This window comes from Canis lupus, chromosome 34 (genome assembly GCF_003254725.2).
Source record: "Canis lupus dingo isolate Sandy chromosome 34, ASM325472v2, whole genome shotgun sequence".
Lineage (NCBI taxonomy): Eukaryota > Metazoa > Chordata > Mammalia > Carnivora > Canidae > Canis > Canis lupus.
In genome coordinates, this window is record NC_064276.1 from 8,621,442 (window position 1) to 8,640,033 (window position 18,592).

The following is an 18,592-nucleotide window of genomic DNA, read 5'->3' on the forward strand; positions in this document are numbered from 1 at the left end:
TAAGTGATAGAAACTACATAGTGTGAAATGCTAAGCAGCTTTTGTGGAATATTAACTTGCACAAAAGTAGCTGAACTCACTTTGTCTTCATCTCTATGTCTATAGGGACCAATAAAACTACAATTTTGCTTATGTTCTTAAAGTCATATATAACTGATATTTATTCTAAAAGTATCATTATGACATTGTGTCTTTCAATTCACTATAGTGTTAAATGTGGTATCGTTTCTAATATGCGGTGATCTTTTTTTTTTTTTTTTAATTATTGATTTACGATAGTCACAGAGAGGGAGAGAGAGCGAGAGAGAGGCAGAGACATAGGCAGAGGGAGAAGCAGGCTCCATGCACCGGGAGCCCGACGTGGGATTCGATCCCGGGTCTCCAGGATCGCGCCCTGAGCCAAAGGCAGGCGCCAAACCGCTGCGCCACCCAGGGATCCCTGCGGTGATCTTAATGCTAAAAATAGTGTTGCTGTTTCTACCCATGTGGAAAGCAGGCACTTGGATGGTGGGATTGATGGGTGTGTGTAAACTGGGCTTTCTCTGCTGCTATAAGTGGGTTCTACTCCTTCTCTGGCCTTACAGGGTGGGCACCTTGGCATCTTCCCTTTCCAGGCTACTACAGCCACCCAGCTGTTTTTAATCCTCAAAGGGCTTCCTTTTTGTTGTTCACTTTAATTATTTCTGGACATGAATCTTATGCCCCAAACTTAACCTCATTGCTCTCTTCTCCAGACATTATTTTGGGGGCCCTTGTTTTCACATGTACTTCTGTACCGGCTTCTTTTATCTCAGACAACCATCCTGCTCCATAGAAGTTTTGTATTTCCATATATACTATAGCACTGGAGCAGAAAAATATAAAAAAAATTAAAAGAATGATGCACATATCAAGGAATTACATATATTTATCACCTATCTTCCTTAATCTGTGGGCAATTTTCTTGTTGTATGTGTGAAGAGGAAAATAGATAACCAATACCAAATCTATGACCAAAGTTATGATTTTATTATTTTTTAAACTTTTTTTAAGATTTTATTTATTTATTCAGGAGAAACACAGAGAGAGAGGCAGAGACACAGGTGGAGGAAGAAGCAGGCTTCCTGCGGGGAGCCCAATGTGGGACTAGATCCCAGGACCACGGGATCACACCTGAGCTGAAGGCAGATGCTCAACTGCTGAGCCACCCAGGAGCCCCTCAAAGCTGTGATATTAACTTCAGCTATTTTATAACCTTAATCTCCCCATGCCACAATAATGTTGTAGAGTTTAATAGCTATTTTGTTGCTGCTCTGCATTATAATTGTGACAATTGACAAAATGTACTCACTTGGAAAGTTGTTTTTTTAAGTGGCAACAAAAATGAAAATGAAGTCAGCCACATAGTCCATCCCATGTCCCAGTCTGCACAGTGGCAACCAATCATTTCAAAACCTTGACTCATTCATTCCATGCAATGTGTTATTAGAAGAACCCTGTTTCAAAGATGTTTCTGCCTTGATGCATAGATGATTTGATTCAATCAATGAATCTTTTTGTGTCTTTTGAGATCTCCTAGCATGTTTTCTCTCATTGTTTAATCCAGAGATGTCTAGGGCCAGGTTAGGAATGAACTGGAACCTTTTCAACCCAAAGATGAATAGCCTTCATGCAGGCTGACATGGGATATGGCGAGGTATAGTGGGCTTCCTGGTAGGTTACCAGTGAAGGAGGTGGTTGGAATCACCTTGGTGAGAGGCTAGGGTCAATGGAAACAAAAAGGGAAAGACTTCATCACTTCAGCTCTGTAAAGCTCCGGATTGTGCTTAGAGCACAGATGGCTAATGATAGGAATGTCCGCATGGTGGAAGGGCAGTGCAGAAATCTCCCGGCTCTTAGTAACTAGAGGTCCCCTTCACTCATGGGGATTTGGAGGAGGGCAGACCACAGAGCAGGATCAAACTAGCCCCTCTTATTTTCATACCCTCCAGGATGTTAATGATGTTTATGCAGCTTTGGTGATGTTCACCTTCACTTTGCTCAGTGGATTTGGTTATTGAGAGAGTATCTCAGAATCTGCAGTATTAGGCCTGCTATAAATACCCTCCTCAGTAGACACCTGCTTCTGAGTCCCTCACTGTTAGCTGATTAAGAAATAACTTTCTAAGTGCATCTGCACTTTTCTTTACTTAAAAAGGATACCAAACTGTTTTTATTTTGGTGCTCTATTTTTTTCGCACAATAAATGAAGACTCAATATCTCTGTCCCAGAAAAAAAATCACTAATTGGATCACCTTTGATTTACTTGCTTGTACTCTCCATTCTTTGTGTACTGAAAACATTTTTGCAAGGGCTGCTCTATTCTTAGGGACAAATTGATTCACAAATAGAATTTGGTGGAAAAATGCAATGGGAGAGAATGAGCCAGAGGGAAATCAGAGTAGGAGATAAGAGAATCAGCAAATTAGAAGAGAGTCAAAAATAACTCTGGTTTAGATACACCTTAATTAAGGGAATCAATGTCTCCTCGGTAGGTATTCTACAGTGCTTTGCGATTTGGATTATAAAAACAAAGATGCATTTGGAAAAATGGGGTCCCTGTAATATGTAACAAGGGGCTTAGTTAGGAATTTTTCATGAAAACGCTAACCTCTTTCATTGGCCAATATAGTTTCCTCTCCATCCTACCCCATCTTGCTCGAGCCCACGTGCAAGGACTGCCAAAACCCATCTCTAACTTTCCTCACTCTTTTTCAGAGTTGTCCTCCCTGCCACCACAGGCCCACTTCTCTCCCCACCTCATTATCAGAGTAATTTCCTTCATAAAAGATTGAATTATGTCATTGCCCTGGGTTTTAAAAACTAAGTAAATTTAAATATTAACATCAGCAAGAATTCTGTGATTGAGGATGAAGTCCATAATCTCCTTTATAGTCTGGTAATTTCCCTGGAGGCAAGCAATGTGGCTTTTCTCCCTTTGCAGCACTATGCCCAGAAAATATCTATTTGCTGAGTGACTTGCCTCCCAAGCCCCTTCACCACCTGTGTCTAATCTACTCCAACTGCCCTACCTTCTGCCTCCCTGATAGCTTCATTCAGCCAGTCATCCAACCTTTCTGGAGCATCTGCTGTGGATGGTGTATCTTTCTAATCCAGATGAAATTTGTCATCAATCCCCCAAGCTCCAGGAAATGGTGGTGGAGGGGCTCACCTAGAGCACCCTGGAGAGCCCCCGCAGACAATGTGCTGGCCTCAGTGCAGAGAACAGAGGTAGGGGTGGGCCTGAGGTCCAAGACACATGGGCATCCTCAAGGGGAAGGCTGACCTGTGAGCTGGGGATGAAGATGGATAGAGATAGGTGGAGTCACTTCATGGAAGGTCATTTTTAGGATCCCGCTGGGGGACAGGGAGCAGGCATAGCTTCTCTCAGATGATTCAACTTATTTCAGCAAATTGTTTCAGGTGGAGATTGCAATTGGTTAGAGGTTGTGGGGATCATTGGGGGCTGCTGGCAGCCTCTGGAAGCTGACTTTTCAGATCACTCAGACTGCAGCTAATATAATTCAGGGTGTCAGCTACTTGACTCAGACAACATATTGGCCCCATTTCCAGGAGAAATTGTTCGTAAGGGGTGTTTTGTCAGCCTCTCCCCACACCAGCCTATATACCAAGGACAAACCCCTCCAACCACTTCCCTTCATGCCAGCGTGGCCCAACTCAGGCCCCTCCCCCTCTGAGCCCATCTCTCACCAGTCTGCTTCCTTCCCCCATGGGGCCCCACCATATCCCACAGAAAATGCAGAAAGAGGAGGAGCGTGCATATAATGCATGCATGGGAAACGCAAGTCACACTCAGGTCTAAAAAGATACATATGCCATCTTGGAAAAAGACCAAGTGATCGTGGTTTTTAAAATTCAGTGACAGAATTTTAAGACCACTGTCATTTCTGCAGGAATACAATGCCAACATTAAACAAAACGAATAATTTCTTGTGGTCACTTAGGGAGGTTGCAAGTTCACCATAGCTTTTGTAATTGTTAAGAATAGAAATAATTTACTAGATAATGACTATTGGGAATCATTCACTAGGTGATTTCAGATCTGAATGAGATCGACACCCAGTCTCACAGGCCCGTGGAGGTTTTCTTCTGGAATTATTTCTCATACCAAATGATCATTATCCCCCAAAATATTGTGATGAGCCTCAAACAACGCGATTTAACAAGTATGTGCTAAGCAGCAGCCTTAACATCCTAATTTATGGTGTGCCTTTTGCAAAAGTCCTTTCCTACCTGCAGGCTTAGCTTTCTTTTCTTCGTAAGCATTGCACATAACAAGCAAACAAAAGCATTCTTTGCAAAGTGAAGGGATTAATAAACACAATAGATTTCTTATGTTGAGTTTAATCTGATTAGTGATTAAAACCTTCCAGAAACTAATCCTGAGATTCACTGGATTATAAATATGTTTAGTAGGGTAAAAGGATGGATATCTATCTACCCAATCTTATGCCGTACATGACCCAAAAATGCCAGATTTAAGGGAATGATCCATTTTACTTTTGATGAGACATTAATGAGGCAATGTCTGGTTTTATTAAATATTATACATTATTCATAAACCATCCATTCTGGAAACTAAAATATAGACATTTTCATATTATAAGCATCAATACTACATGAGATTAGCCTGGGGGTCACCCAGAGGGACCTCAGGGACCAACGCACATCCCAGAACAATTTGTGAACAGTTGCTCTAAATGACACCCATTGGTGGATTTGGAATAGTTTCTCTTTGGGGGAAAATATCCATTTTTAAAAGTTTATTTTTACAATATTTCTTTGTTCTTCTGCCCTGTAAAATAGACTTTTTCCTATCATGAATGTGTTAAATAAAAATGGTGATCTTAGGTTATTCAAAATAAACATGATTTTACTCAGAACCTTACAGTGAAGAGCTGTGCAAAATTACTTTGACATAAGAATAAACCTTATTCCTTCAACTTCCAACTAAAGTGAAATGCATTTCTGATATGACTTTATTTCTTGTGTACATTGAGAATGTCACACTAAAAATATATTCACTACCCCATGAATGAAAAGACCATAGAAAACAACTCTAATATATCATAGTCACACTCTGAATGACGAATACAGGTTTAAGTGGTGTTATTCTTTGATTAATATAAAAATATTTAGATGATCTTTATATTGAGAGAAATAACATTCAAAAGAATATAACTGTTTGAAGTTTGAACTACTCACCTGAATTTTTTTGTATATGACTTTCACATATATTTTAAATAAAAAAAATAGGAACTATTTCACTGTTCTAATTCATAGTTGGTAGGTGATCTTAACTATTCTTGCTGTTCCGGGTGGAATCATGTCCCCAAATTCATATGTTGAAGTCCTAACTAACAGCGCCCCAGAATGTGACCATAATGGAAAGGGAATCTTTATAAAGGTGAGCAAATTACAAATGAAATGATTGAATGGGCCCTAATCCAATTTCACTGGTGTCCTTACCAAAAGGGGAAATTTGTGGACAGAGATGCATACCAGGAGAATGGCCTTGTGAACATGAAGGCAGAGATGGGGCAGTGCATGTATACAGGCCAAAGAGTCTCAGGAACTGCCACAGTCCCCAAAAGCCAGAGTAGAGAGATGCATCAGATTCATGCTCAGGACCTCAGAAGAAACCAGCCCTGTTGATCCTTGATCTTGCACTTCCAGCCTCCAGAACTGGGAGAAATATAACTTTCTGTTACTTAAGCGCCCCTCAAATGTGGTATTTTCCTGCTGAAACCCTAGCAAACTGGGTTCTCTGTTAGCAAATTCTATCAAATGTCCATTCTTACCTCCTCATAGAGTGTCCATACTACTCACCTTTTGGGATCTTTTCATGGTTTTCAGAGAAAAACCAAGTAGATGCTCAATTATATACCCATGGGACCTTTCCTTCTCCCCCCTCAAAGTCTTCAGAAGAACCACAATTTGTAGTACCTGGTGAATTTATTTTTGCCACAAGGAAGATGTTTGATGAAGTGCACACAGATTCATTAATGGTAATACCTAGCCACTGCTTATTTCCTCCAGGCACATCAGTCCCAGGAAGAGCCCTCCAAAACAGCCACCCCCCAGGAGAGTGCTCTGACCATGTGGAACACCAGTGTCATAGCAGTAACTCTGTCCTGGTGGTCCTTTCCCCTTCCTTTGACAGGTTCTTGCTCTTCCCACAAAGACAGTTGTTACTTGTGCTTCATGGAGCCCTGCTTCTATGTTCAGTTCTCCAGGGCAAACAGGCCTGGGGTCAGTCCTTCAGTTCTCATTTCAGTTGCCACATGGGGGAGGGATGGCCCAGGCAAGGGACATCGTTTTCTGCCCAAGTTCTGAGCACAAATGAGGCAGCTTTGCCACGTTGTGCTGAGAACCACCAGTAAAGCCATCCTGGCTGATTCCTGACACATGGACAGGGATGAATTTCACTGTTATTTAGTCCCAGAGCACCGTACACATCCCTCTGTTTGAGACACTCACTACAGTGTATTTCCGTGTTCCTGTTACCTACCTACCATGTCCACCATCCAGTAAAGATGTGGATATTCCTTGATATTCCCTCAGTCCCTTCTATACAATGCTCCTCTGTGGGTCCCTGGAGGTTCCCCAACTCTAGCAACTCCAGGATTAATGCCTGACCCAGCGCTGTACTGTGTGTCATGCCCTGAGACCCTCTTCTGCCCACACAGCACTTTCACACTGTCCAAGTCTAGGCAGAACCCACCTATGTGGTTATAGCCGTTCCCTACCATGACCTACCAGACCACATTTTTTTTAAAAAAATTAAAACCATAAATGCCCATTTATTTTCCAGTCTTTTGAAAAGGGAGGTCATTTCTTTGAATATAATCTGTGGGTTGAAATTCCAAGTTCTCCTTGGAATGTACACTTAACGCTTTAATGTAGGATTTCCCTGGGTGTGTTTTTTGTACAGGAGTGAAACCTTGCCTACACTTTGTAAAGTACTTTGAATCTGGAATTCTTCCATTTGTTTAATCTGCCTTGTAAGTGTGCATTTCTTGAATCCCTCATTTTATAGGATTTTTAAAAGTGATGTGCTTTCATCAAATTTTCCATTTGTATGGTCATCAGTCATATGGCTTACAGGAGGAATGGAGAATAGGGTTAATTTAGTCAGTTTGTTAGGTCAAAATTGGTTAAGAGAGTGGCATCTGGCTGGCTCAGCCAGTAGAGCATGGGACTCCTGATATCAGGGTCCTGAGTTCAAGCCCCACGTTGAGCATGCAGACTAACTTTAAAAAACTGGGCAAGAGAGCTATTTCATTGCAGTATAGCCCTCATTTTGAAAATAAAGAAAACAGAGCTCAGAGAGGTTAAGTAGAATATACTCAAAGGTAAACAGGTGGCTAAAAGCCAAATCCTGCCCCAGCAGCCACAAGCCCACCAGCATTCAGATCTTTGTTTCTAATTCCCATTCTCCACTGAAAGGAATCAAGGCTTCTTGGAGAAATGCCTGGCTGGTTCCAGAACTGGAGCAATAAATATACCTGACGAGCCTGAAGCATCACAAAGTGCCAGAAATTAGGAAAGTGTTCAAAAAGCGGTGGAAAAAAGCAGCCTCGATGAGACTATGTGAAAGGGACAAAGGAGCCATCTGACCTAACCTGGAAAGATTTACCAACAAAACAAAGATGGTCAGTATTGGGTTATAATGCAAAGTATAAGTTAAATATCCATAAGTCCACACTGATATAATTAAGTGACTGAATAAGTAAATAATGGAATTGCTTTATGTTTTTGCTTCTTGAACTTAAACTCTCAAAATAGAACTCTTCTGTTAAAGGAGTTTCGATCCAGAGGGGGATTCAAAATTTGAAGCATTTAATGAATGAAGCAGGGAAGAATATATCTCATGACATTTTGCACTAAAATCCATGTTACGGGTGCCCAGTGAAGCTGGGATTGATGTTGACTGCAGCTGTCAGGGAGACAGGCATTCAGCAGGGTAGGATGGACTTAGGCAAGCAATCGGGAGCAGGTGAGATATGACAGGTCACATCCCATTGGAAGTGGGAGAGGATGAGGAGGGGTCAGTAAGGAGGGACCAGGTGAGGAGGAAGCCAACTATGTGCTGTGTATTTATTTTTCTACGCAGTGGAGAGTGCTTCCTAATGACAGTTGTATGTTTACACCTCGGTCTAATAGATATTAGCTGAGCAAGTTCCTGCTTTAGCTTGGCTTGCTTTTGGAAGAAGAAACGCAGGTGCATAAGCATCTCTGACCCAGGGGACGTGGCAGGGGCTCAGACGAACAGCCAGAGTGAGGAGGCTCTGCACATCTTCCCTCACATAAATAAAAAAGGGCATCAATCTGTTTGCTGGCACCCAAAGGGGCTGGTCTAATTGGCAAATCAGCCTTTTATCACAACAGCAGGAATAAAAAGAAAGGAAAGAAATAATTTAATCACTTATTTAGTATCATTATGGCTAAAATGACCTTGATTCCATATTCCCTGTATGTGTTCACAATTTTAATTAGTCATAATAGGTTTTAGGCATTAAAGACAACAATATTTCTCCTTTGATTCGTGATTAACACTTGAAAAGTGAAATGAAGCTCTGTTTACCTTATTGTTGAGCAATCTATGGGACATTGAGGATGGGGACATGTGAGAGAAGCTAAATTATATTTACGTGTCAGGTGAGAGTCACAGTTAGGAGTGCCTTATGAAAATGCCCAGGAATAGCAGGTTGTGGTTACTAGAAATGCACCTGCCCCATTGAAATGTTTCTTATCCTATTGCTTCAACTATCTGATGTCCATTAGTGTTGTTGGGCTAACTCTACAATATTGGGGAGACCACCTAGTTGAGTTCAGCAGATCCACAACCAGAAAGTATCACCAAAATTAACCAACAGAATTAAGATTATTCATTCAGGAGTTCTGCCTCTGTCCAAAATGCATTGCTCAGAGTAGGATGGCTGAGTCCATACAACCAGCTAGAGATAGAAAGGTGGACACACCGGGCCAGATGGTAACAAATTTTTGGTTTGGTATTTAAGTAATCACACAGACTTAAGGTCATAACTCTGTTTCCTTTCCTTAATTCTCCGAAGGGAAAAATGCAGGATGAAAATTCAGAAGGCTGTAGCTCTAAAATTCATTGGCATGAACAAATATTTGACATTCCCAAGAAAGAGAGCGAATCCTAGAGATTATGCCGTTAAGCTACAGCTGGATTGTTATTTGTCTGCAATTTTAAATCCTGGCTGTTAAAATTAATTACATTCAAGGAGAGTTTATCAGAATAAAAGTCTCAGACGTGATAGTTTTAGTCTCTGGAATTAAAGTGGCACCCATGAGCCAATAGATCACACTGAAACAGCCAGGCTTGCCGTTTCGAGTTCTTTAAACAGACTTATTCTGATTGTAACAAAAACACCCATAAATCTATGCACATATATATTGATCTTGGCTTCCTCTTAAAAATGACTCTGTCCTAGTAAGTTGGCATATTTCATAAACAAACCAACAAATTATTGATCTATCATATACTCTAAAAGTCCTATGAAGAATCTAGGTTGCTTTTAAGTTCATACTACACCTAAGGGAATGAGAAACTCTGAAATGAAAAATAGATATTTAAAGAGAAGCATGGAAGATATATAGCTGTCTCTTTCTGCTTCCTCCTGACCTCCTATTGTGATTCAATCTGTGTGTACCACAGCCCACATTGTAGCTACTGATACAGCACTTAGTACAGCAGGGCTGTTTCTTCCAAGAGGCTGCAATAATTAAGTTATTCCATTTAATAATTGCTTTCTGAAAATGCCTGTCTGGATAGACCTTTGCTTAAACAAAAGAGGTGTAGATTAATATATTTGTGGGGTATGTTCTATTAAAACCTCACAGTGGAAATAGATTTAAAAACACACACACGTTGTTTTTGATTTAGTCTAAAAAGGATACTAATGTGAAATATTTTATGAACAAAATGAAAATGGTAACTGATACATGAATGACAGTACTGAGTGAAAGAATGATGCCTATACATCTTTTCATCAGATGTGTTTTTCATAGGATGAGGCAGGCTCTGGTAGAGGCTCAGGACGTCAAGACAACATTGATTATTGATTATAAAGATTGCAGTTCATATGAGGAAAGTCGCTTTGTTGTAGCCAAAAGCTGGAGTAATTGTGTAGGGTCTAGGCCTGTGTTTGAGAATCTTAGATACGTAGATACGTACTGTTTTGTTTTGTTTTTTTTTTTCAAGACTAAACACTGTCTTCCGCCTTTCAGAAAGGAGAGACAGAAAGTAAAATACAGGCAGAGATGACTGAATAGACCTTAATGGTTATTGAAGCATGGTAAGTAATGGAAGCTGAAGAATACCTGAGACCCAGTCAGGGTGCTGGGGAGAGCCTGGGGTGGTGGCAGGCAGGAGGCAACATAATTTGGTGTGGTCAGGTGAAGACCTGTGGGAGGAAGGGAGACATTTGAGCAAAACCTTCAAGCAGGTAAAATGTCAGCAACGGGGATGATGGCTGGGGGAGAGTTTCAGGAAAAGATGACCATGGCAAAGACCTGGGGTGGGAGCGTGTGAGGTCAGGTCAAGGTTGCTGGGGACCAGTGTGGGCGCTGACTGCAAGAAGGAAAACAGTAGGAAAGGAGTCAGAATGGTAGGCTGCACCGAGGGCATTTTGGAGCCACATGGAAGGCCACTTCAGGGACTCCCAACATCCACGGAGTGAAACACAGAGCTTTGGCTGCTGAGGGTCAAGCATAGAAGCAGGGAGGCCACTTGGGAGCTGCTGCAGGGGGTCATGGCCCACACCTGAGTCACACATGGGGGAGAGCTCCGGGTGGTGACCATGTATCAGATTCTGAGGATACCATATGGTATGACTCAAGTCAAAAAGGCTTCCTCATCTACAGTTGTAGAGTGCAAAGAAAGAGGGGTGGGGATGCCATCAAGCTTTCTGGTGAGAGCAGCCTCAAAGCTGGGAGTGCCATTTGCTGAAAGAAGGGCCATAGAATAGGCCTGGGCATGGGGACCAGGGCAGGGACTCAGAAGCTCAGACTTGGTCTTTTGCTTCTTGAATGAGATGTCTGTCAGACATCGGGACGGGAGCGGGCACTGGGCTGTCTGGGGTTCAGGGGCAGATTTCAGCAGGCAGCAGTTGGGTGTCCTGAGTGTAGAGGCACATTTAGCGCCAACAGAAAGGGTGAGGTCTCCATGGAAAGAAGTGTAAAAGTATGTGAATACTGCAAAGTATCTTTGAAATCTCAAATCTAACCACATTTCCCACAACATCAGTCGTATTTGTATGTAATAAGGAATCTACCAAGCAAATGGTATATTTGGGATGATGATTGCTATGTTTCACATGTTTAAACATAAATCAACACAGCAAACGTGAGCACAAGCTCTTAGGAACCCAAAGGTGAGAGTTACGTTATTTTAGGCTGGCATATGTTTGCTATACCAAATCCCAGGATATTCCACACACATATACACAGTTCACAAGACTGAACTTCATCACATAAAATAAAGTCATTTTATGACTTACAATGGCATTAAAAGGAATAGTTTCTTACATCAGAAGATCAGGCTTCATTCTCTGGTTTGAGTGTTCCCTTAGCAATCAGTCCATAGGCAAAGCATTGTCTCTAATTGTCAGCTGTTTTGGCTTTGAAACGGAATCATAATATTTACATGGACTAAATTGTAGTAGAAATCCCATTTTTTTGAATTTTCACTATTACAGCATCAGTTTGTCCTTGATAAATGTTTAGAAATTTAGAAACTTTTTTTCATATTAACAAAATATAAGATGTTTTGGTTATTATTTCAGTATCAATTTGTAATTATTTCAAAGGTTAAAGATTGACCACAGAACTTTCTATATTCCATTATGATATAAGCGTTAATTCGTTACTCAGAATTTCTATATCTGCTATTTTGTGAGTTCATTCAGTGCATCAGTTTCTGAGAAAGTTGTGTTAAAATCTGCACTGTGATAGTGAATTTATCCATTTCTTGTAACTTTTCTTTACTACCGTGCTTTTTATAGTTTGTTAGGTATAATGCAGATCCAGGAAAGCTGTATCTTTTACCTTTATCTTTTACCTGTATCACATCTTTTATCGTGATATAATGATGTCGGGCTCTGTTGCTTTGTCTAGTGTAGATTTACCAACTTGCATTTGGTCATGGCTTGCCTGATATGAGGTCAGGGCTTTGGGAGGGATTCTGTTTTTGTTCATTTTATCTATTTTTAATGTTTTAATTTTTATTGAGAAGTCCTCTTGTTTTAACAGGAAATGTGACCCATTAAGTGTATTGTTCTCACTAATTGTCTTAGGGTGGATAATCAGTAGCAGCCCCTGGAGGGGTGGTGGGTGGGGATAAACTGGTTGTAAGGTCAGTTTAGCACAGTTCTTCCAGAGACTTCTGGAGAGCCCAGAATAGCAGCTCGGACCCATCTGATCAGGAGGCTGGAGCTGGAGCTCTGTATCTTCACAAGTCTGTTCCTCACTGGTGAAGGGCTGCCTTTTAGTGACAGGACAACGAGGTCACCTGAAGCACATCCTTGTCTCTGCAAAAGGGCAGCTCTCAGTGGGAGAGATGGGGTGTGGGCTGCAGGTGGCAGGGCTACAATTCCTAAGAGAATCTGTCAGACTATGGGCATGCATCTCACATTTTTAGGCACATGATATGATCTTCCACTGTGTTATGTATACTCTATTTCCTAGTGTTTTGTTTTCTTCCCTCTATTTGTTCATATCTGTTGGATCCATTTATCTATCATCTATTTAGCTATCTGTCTTCTATTTACCATGTACTTGTTTTTTCCAGACATAAGTTTGAAACTATAAATTATCTATATTTTAAGTAATCGTAAATCATGCTAATGTGACTATGTCTAAAATTAATCAATGCAATAAATAAAAATAGCAAATCTACCTCTAACTGATAATTGGTGAGAGATACGTAGATGTCATTCTGAATAACCGCTCCAGTTTTGGTGTCATTGCTGTATAGTACTTTGTTTTCACCTTTTAAAAAAGTATTGGGAAAAAGTTTAATGTTATTATTGTGTTGTTTTTTTTTTCCAAGATCATGGTTACTTGGATTTATGGGGGGTAAAAAAGAGGTCTTTGTTTATTTTCCTTTCTCATATTCTTACTTTTCTATCTTTATTCGATTTCCTTAAAATTCATCCTTCGAAATTCTTACAGAAAAAATTTGTTGCCTGGATATTTTCTTTGTTTAAACAATGCCCTCTTTTGCTTGAATTCACTGGGCACATGATTTCATATTGAGCAGTGTTTTATATCAACTCATTCATGTTACCATTGGATGGACTACTGACCCCAACAATTATTGCTGTTGCCTGGAATGTATTCAATGTCATAGTTTAAATATTTTAGTTTATATTTTATAAATTTAATATATTGGCTTTTTTTCAGTACTCCAATTCTAATACTTCCCAATATGTTGGCTTATTTTATTGACTCTTTAAAACGCAGAAGAAATAAAGTCACTGTGCTTGATGTACCTGCTGCACAGTGGTGAGGGCTGGGAGGGGGAACATTCACCTGGGCCCCAGCCCCACTGTGTCCACAAGACTTCCTACATCCATAGGACAGGTGCTTTGTGTTTTGTCAGAAGAGAATGCTGTCTCCTCTCCTTAACTCCCCAGAGAGCCATGCCTGAGTTCACCAACAGTGGTAAATTATTATGAGCTCCAAGAGGACTCCATGAGGATGATCAAAGAATTTTTAAAAAACACTTTACTTGGTTGTTGAAAATCAGTAAGAACAACCTATTGGAAAAGATAAACACTCTTCAAGTTACTGGTTTGAGATGAAATTTGAGATAATTAAGCAGGAAATTAAAACAGCATAAATAAACACATAAGAAAGGCACAGAAACATACACACATGATAAGCTTGGGTATGTTGGTGAAGTGGCTTGAAAAAGAAGTAACCCGCCCCCCTCTCCAGTTTAAATATGATCAAAATACATATTTCAGAACATCATAAGAGTAATTAAGGGTGGCCATTCCTAGATTAAGTTATAAATATAAATAATAAAATATTTAGAGGAGCAAAATATCCCCAGTTGTTTTTTTTTTTAAAGATTTATTTATTTATTTATGATAGAGACAGAGAGGCAGAGACACAGGCAGAGGGAGAAGCAGGCTCCATGCTGAGAGCCCAACGTGGGACTGGATCCCGGGACTCCAGGATCGCGCCCTGGGCCAAAGGCAGGCGCTAAACCGCTGAGCCACCCAGGGATCCCCATCCCCAGTTGTAATCTTCTGAAGATGGGTGTGATCTCAGATATGTATTAGGATCGCACATGTATTCTTTTCTTGCCTTTTTTTTTTGTAAACGGAACTTAACTATCTAAACTCCTGGAACTCCCAGGTATCTTTCTGATAGGACCCTATGAATATTTACTCGAACAAGATCTTTATTTAAAAGCTTACACTGAATAAAATTCTCAGACAAAACTTTTAAGCTATCAGAATTATCCCCATCTGCTCCAAATGTGATTTATCAGTATTATCAACTTATAAGCTTATTGCTCCTATTACCACTAATAATGTGATTGCAATGGTGAGGATCTGGTTTTTATTCAATTTCATGGAGGAAGAAAAGGATAAAGAAAAACCCTGACCTTTCTTGCTGTCAAGCCTACCAACTTTTTAAATAATAATTTATTTAAGCTTGCTAGTATTTTTCTGCATGGCAACTACAAATATGAGTTTCCTATGTGATTATTTTGCATGAGAAATATGTGGATTTCAAACACAGATATTCTATTATTCAGTACACTCACATTTTTTGTTACATTTGGAGAAATGTGTTAGCAATTTGGCAACCATTTAAGCTTTATTCAGTTTTTGAATTTTTGACTAAAAACTCAGAGTCGTGTGCCACAGACATCACTGTGGGAGCTGAAACCACCCCCAAGCGCCGCACATCACTCTGTGAGCACGTGTCAGTCTCCCACCTGCACTAGGTCATAATTCCCGGCTCCCTCTACTTACAAACCTTGCTAGCAGCCAGTAATGAGAAAGCAAGCCCACCTTTATTGAGTGATATCAGGGGCAGGGGTTTGGAATCCTGGAACACAGAACGAAAGTGGATCATTTCAGTGATCTAAACTCTAATATTGACTATGGGGGGAAATCCATGGCAAATTAACAGTGAATGACCAGTGAAGGGCATGGTGCATTTGCAAAATCCAAGACTGTTTATGAGTAGGAGCATGGAACAATAGAATTCACTTCTTTTTCTTTTATTAATGTTGAATCAAACAGTCAAGAGCCTCTGCAGAATTCTTGTTTCCTGCTGCTACAAACCCTGAGAATCTCGAACATCTGACATTATGTGGCACCGCACATTTGATACATTGAAGGTCACCGTTGGTGGAAAGTACTGGTGCAGATAAAGGCTACTAAGCCCAGCAAAAATTTCCCTTGCAGTTTGCTATTGTCAAAGGTCAGTACCCAGACTCACATGTATCTTTATTTCAAATTTGTTTCTGCCAGTTTCCTGGGCACATGAAAGCATTTCCAACTTGTTTACATTTTCATTTTTGATTGCTGGTGAAGGCTTGCACTTTCTTTTTAAATGTTGCTATTTATTCTTGATATTTCCTTCTGCATTGACTCCTGTATCCATCTCTTCTGAGCATGCATCCACATCCCAGGGGAATTTTTACCTCTGTATTTTTTAATTGGCTATTTTTTTTCAATACTGTGTTTTCTGTTGCTTTCCTTTTCATATTTGAATTTTTAAAAAGTTGTTTATTTTTATGGAAGTGTAATTGACATGCAATTCTGTGTTGGTTTCAGGGGAACAACAGCGTGTTCCCACAGCTGTATGGTTTTCAAAATGCTCACCCTGATGACTGTTGTTACCTAGAGTCTTTTGCCCAATGCCCTTGCCCCTAGTGGTCAAAGTCCAAAGAAAGAGAAGTTGTCTGGGACACTGGGGAATTCTGATGATGACTTCTAAGGCCGGTGGTGTTTGGAATTGTCAATATTTTAACCATCCTCACACTTGCTATTCTTTTCCTAGACCATGCTAGCACTGAATTCGCCAGATATCATTCATTTTGGTAAGTTCTCTTAAGTAAGAAACATCTCAGCCAGCTCTGTAGATCGGCTGCGAATGCCCTTTCAATCACTATAATTTATGTTCCCTGATCTCACCCTACCTATTTTCCACTGTAACACATTGCAAAGTCTTACTATATTAGCTTAGGTTTCAAAGCCAAAAAAGAAGGTTTAATCTTGCAATTTGTGTGCCGTATTCTCCAAGGAGAAAGGTCCTCACAGCAAGAAAGAATGAGACTGTTTAAGATCTCTCTCTACTTCTGGACAAGGGCAGATTAATTGAGTATAATGTTGAGTTAGAGGGAGAAATATTAAGCCTGAAACAATCTCAGGAGTCCCTTAAGACTGACCTAAATGTGTAATTTGTGTTTTCCCTGCTGAGCACAGCCTTAAAAGAAACTCATTTTTTTCTGTGATGAATATCATCCAGTCTCTGCTTCCTGCTAGCCTCTGACTCATCTGTACTTTCAGTCAGGTACCGAAAAACACACACATCTACTTTCTGTTCTTTAACGCATTTTTATCACCAGTATTTGCACGTATTTTCTTTATATTTTCCAATGGGTTCTTTATATTTTTTTCAGTATTTTTTTTTTCATTAAGTACTGCTTTTCCGTAGGGCTCAGAAGTAGGACTGTTGTCTGATGGTGCAAAGGCATGAGATTGCTTGTGCCTTAAGTCCTCCCTCAGCATGGACTTCAAACTCAAAAGAACCAACAGATGAGAAAATGCTTAAGTGGGAAAAAACAATCACAATGACCTTCCTCTGTTACTGTCTACCTGTTTTGCACGTGGCTGGGTGATGGTCTGATGCAAATGCAAAGGGAAAGCTCAGCTCACAGTGAAAATTTTAGACCTAGATTCTTAAACAGAATTTAGTTGATCTAAAGCAGTGCTTGGAACATAGTTGCTAATGAGTGCATCTGACTCATTAACCAGAAGTCCCAAGCTTCACTGTACATGGGATGGTGCATATAAATTAGAATAGCATTTTTCACTGAAGCTTGCTTCACAGTATCTAGCATATGCAACATTTGGCATGGAGATTTTTCACTAATTGAACATTCACTAAATTCCTCTGGGTAAGATACCTTTTTTCAACAATATGTAAAAAGGACATTTACACTCTGTTCTTTGTAGGAATAATAAAACAAATTCCTGAACAGAACTGAGCTCAGATTCTGCAACAAGCTATGATAAACTTATTATATGTACATATGTATAGAAACTGTGGGAAAATACAGAATGTTTCTATTCTCAACTCCCTTGAACAGTATTGAGTCCTGAAGTGAAAAAAAAAAGTAACTATATAAATGAGGTGTTGCTTTCTCATGAGAAAATGTGAGGAGGTCTTCCTGAATTAAAGAATTACAGATTGTGTCCTCCCAAAAAAGAAATGAAATTTACTTTTGCATAAAGTTATATCCAAATAAATAAGAATAATGTTAATGTTTAGGTTAAATAAGAAATTAAAATTGTAGCAATCCTTTTAGAAAAATCTCTGAGCATTCTCTTTGTCATCTAGTAAATTTCAAGTTTTCTTTTTGATGGTTAACAAATAGGTAAATTCCTAAAGTCATATTTTATGAAGTTATAAATTATCCAAGTTTCTTGGCCAGAATGTGGTAGGCTAATTCAAGCAATATTTGAATTTTCTAAGACTCTGGAGTAAGCCATGTGATGTCATTTCTTTTGTCCTCAACTTCATTCATTTACCTTCAGTGATATTTTTCCTTTCATGCAGACTCACATTTCAATCAAAACTCTTCTACAAGGAGACAAATTTAGAAAATAATTCTTCATAGTTTCAAAGAGGCTGAAGATTTCCACCACCAGAAAAATGATCAAATCTTTCCTTTTTCAAGCAGGATTGCCCTGAAGCCTAAAGAGTTCACATGGTGATCTGCTTCCAGACTTCTCCTAAATTGTCATCTAAGCCAGTGTGTACATTATTAGCCTGAAAAGACTTTGGATCTAAGTTTTTGCCTTATTCATACCTCCAGAAATACTTCAAGTATCTCAGTTTGTGGATGGCCTCTTGCCTATTCGATAGTTAATAAAATTTTTCCCCTGTTCTTTTTATTGCTTAGAATTTTAGTCAAACACTTGAAAATGTTCTCTAGGATGTTCCATTCTCTAAGTGTCTTCAAAAAGTGACAGGTTGAAGTCCTCACTTTGATGAAGTTCACTATTTTTATACAACATTGAAAGCACCATGTTGGAGATTTCTGGCCAAGTCCTTGTCAACAACACGTGTGAATATAGCAGACAGAGATTTGCGGTAGGGTATGAGGCATCTTGGCTCACCAGAGGGACAAACCTAGGTGTCTGTGGTCAACCCTTGGCTTGACTTTTCCCAAACCTAATATTTTTCCTGGCGAAAGAATAATATTTTATATAATGTTTATATAATATTAACATATGGTAACTTTGAGACTGTTCAGGAAAAAAGGTA

General features: G+C 39.7%; 1 long non-coding RNA gene across 2 annotated transcripts in view; it reads right to left on the reverse strand.

Annotated features, from left to right (window-relative positions):
• The window catches only part of LOC112662816 (uncharacterized), a 79,235-nt gene that overhangs the window by 51,384 nt on the left and 9,259 nt on the right, over window positions 1-18,592 (reverse strand). For both annotated transcript variants that reach the window (XR_003138858.3, XR_007408258.1), the window contains exon 2: window positions 10,394-10,476. This is a non-coding gene — a long non-coding RNA (uncharacterized LOC112662816). The remainder of the gene's footprint in view (window positions 1-10,393; window positions 10,477-18,592) is intronic.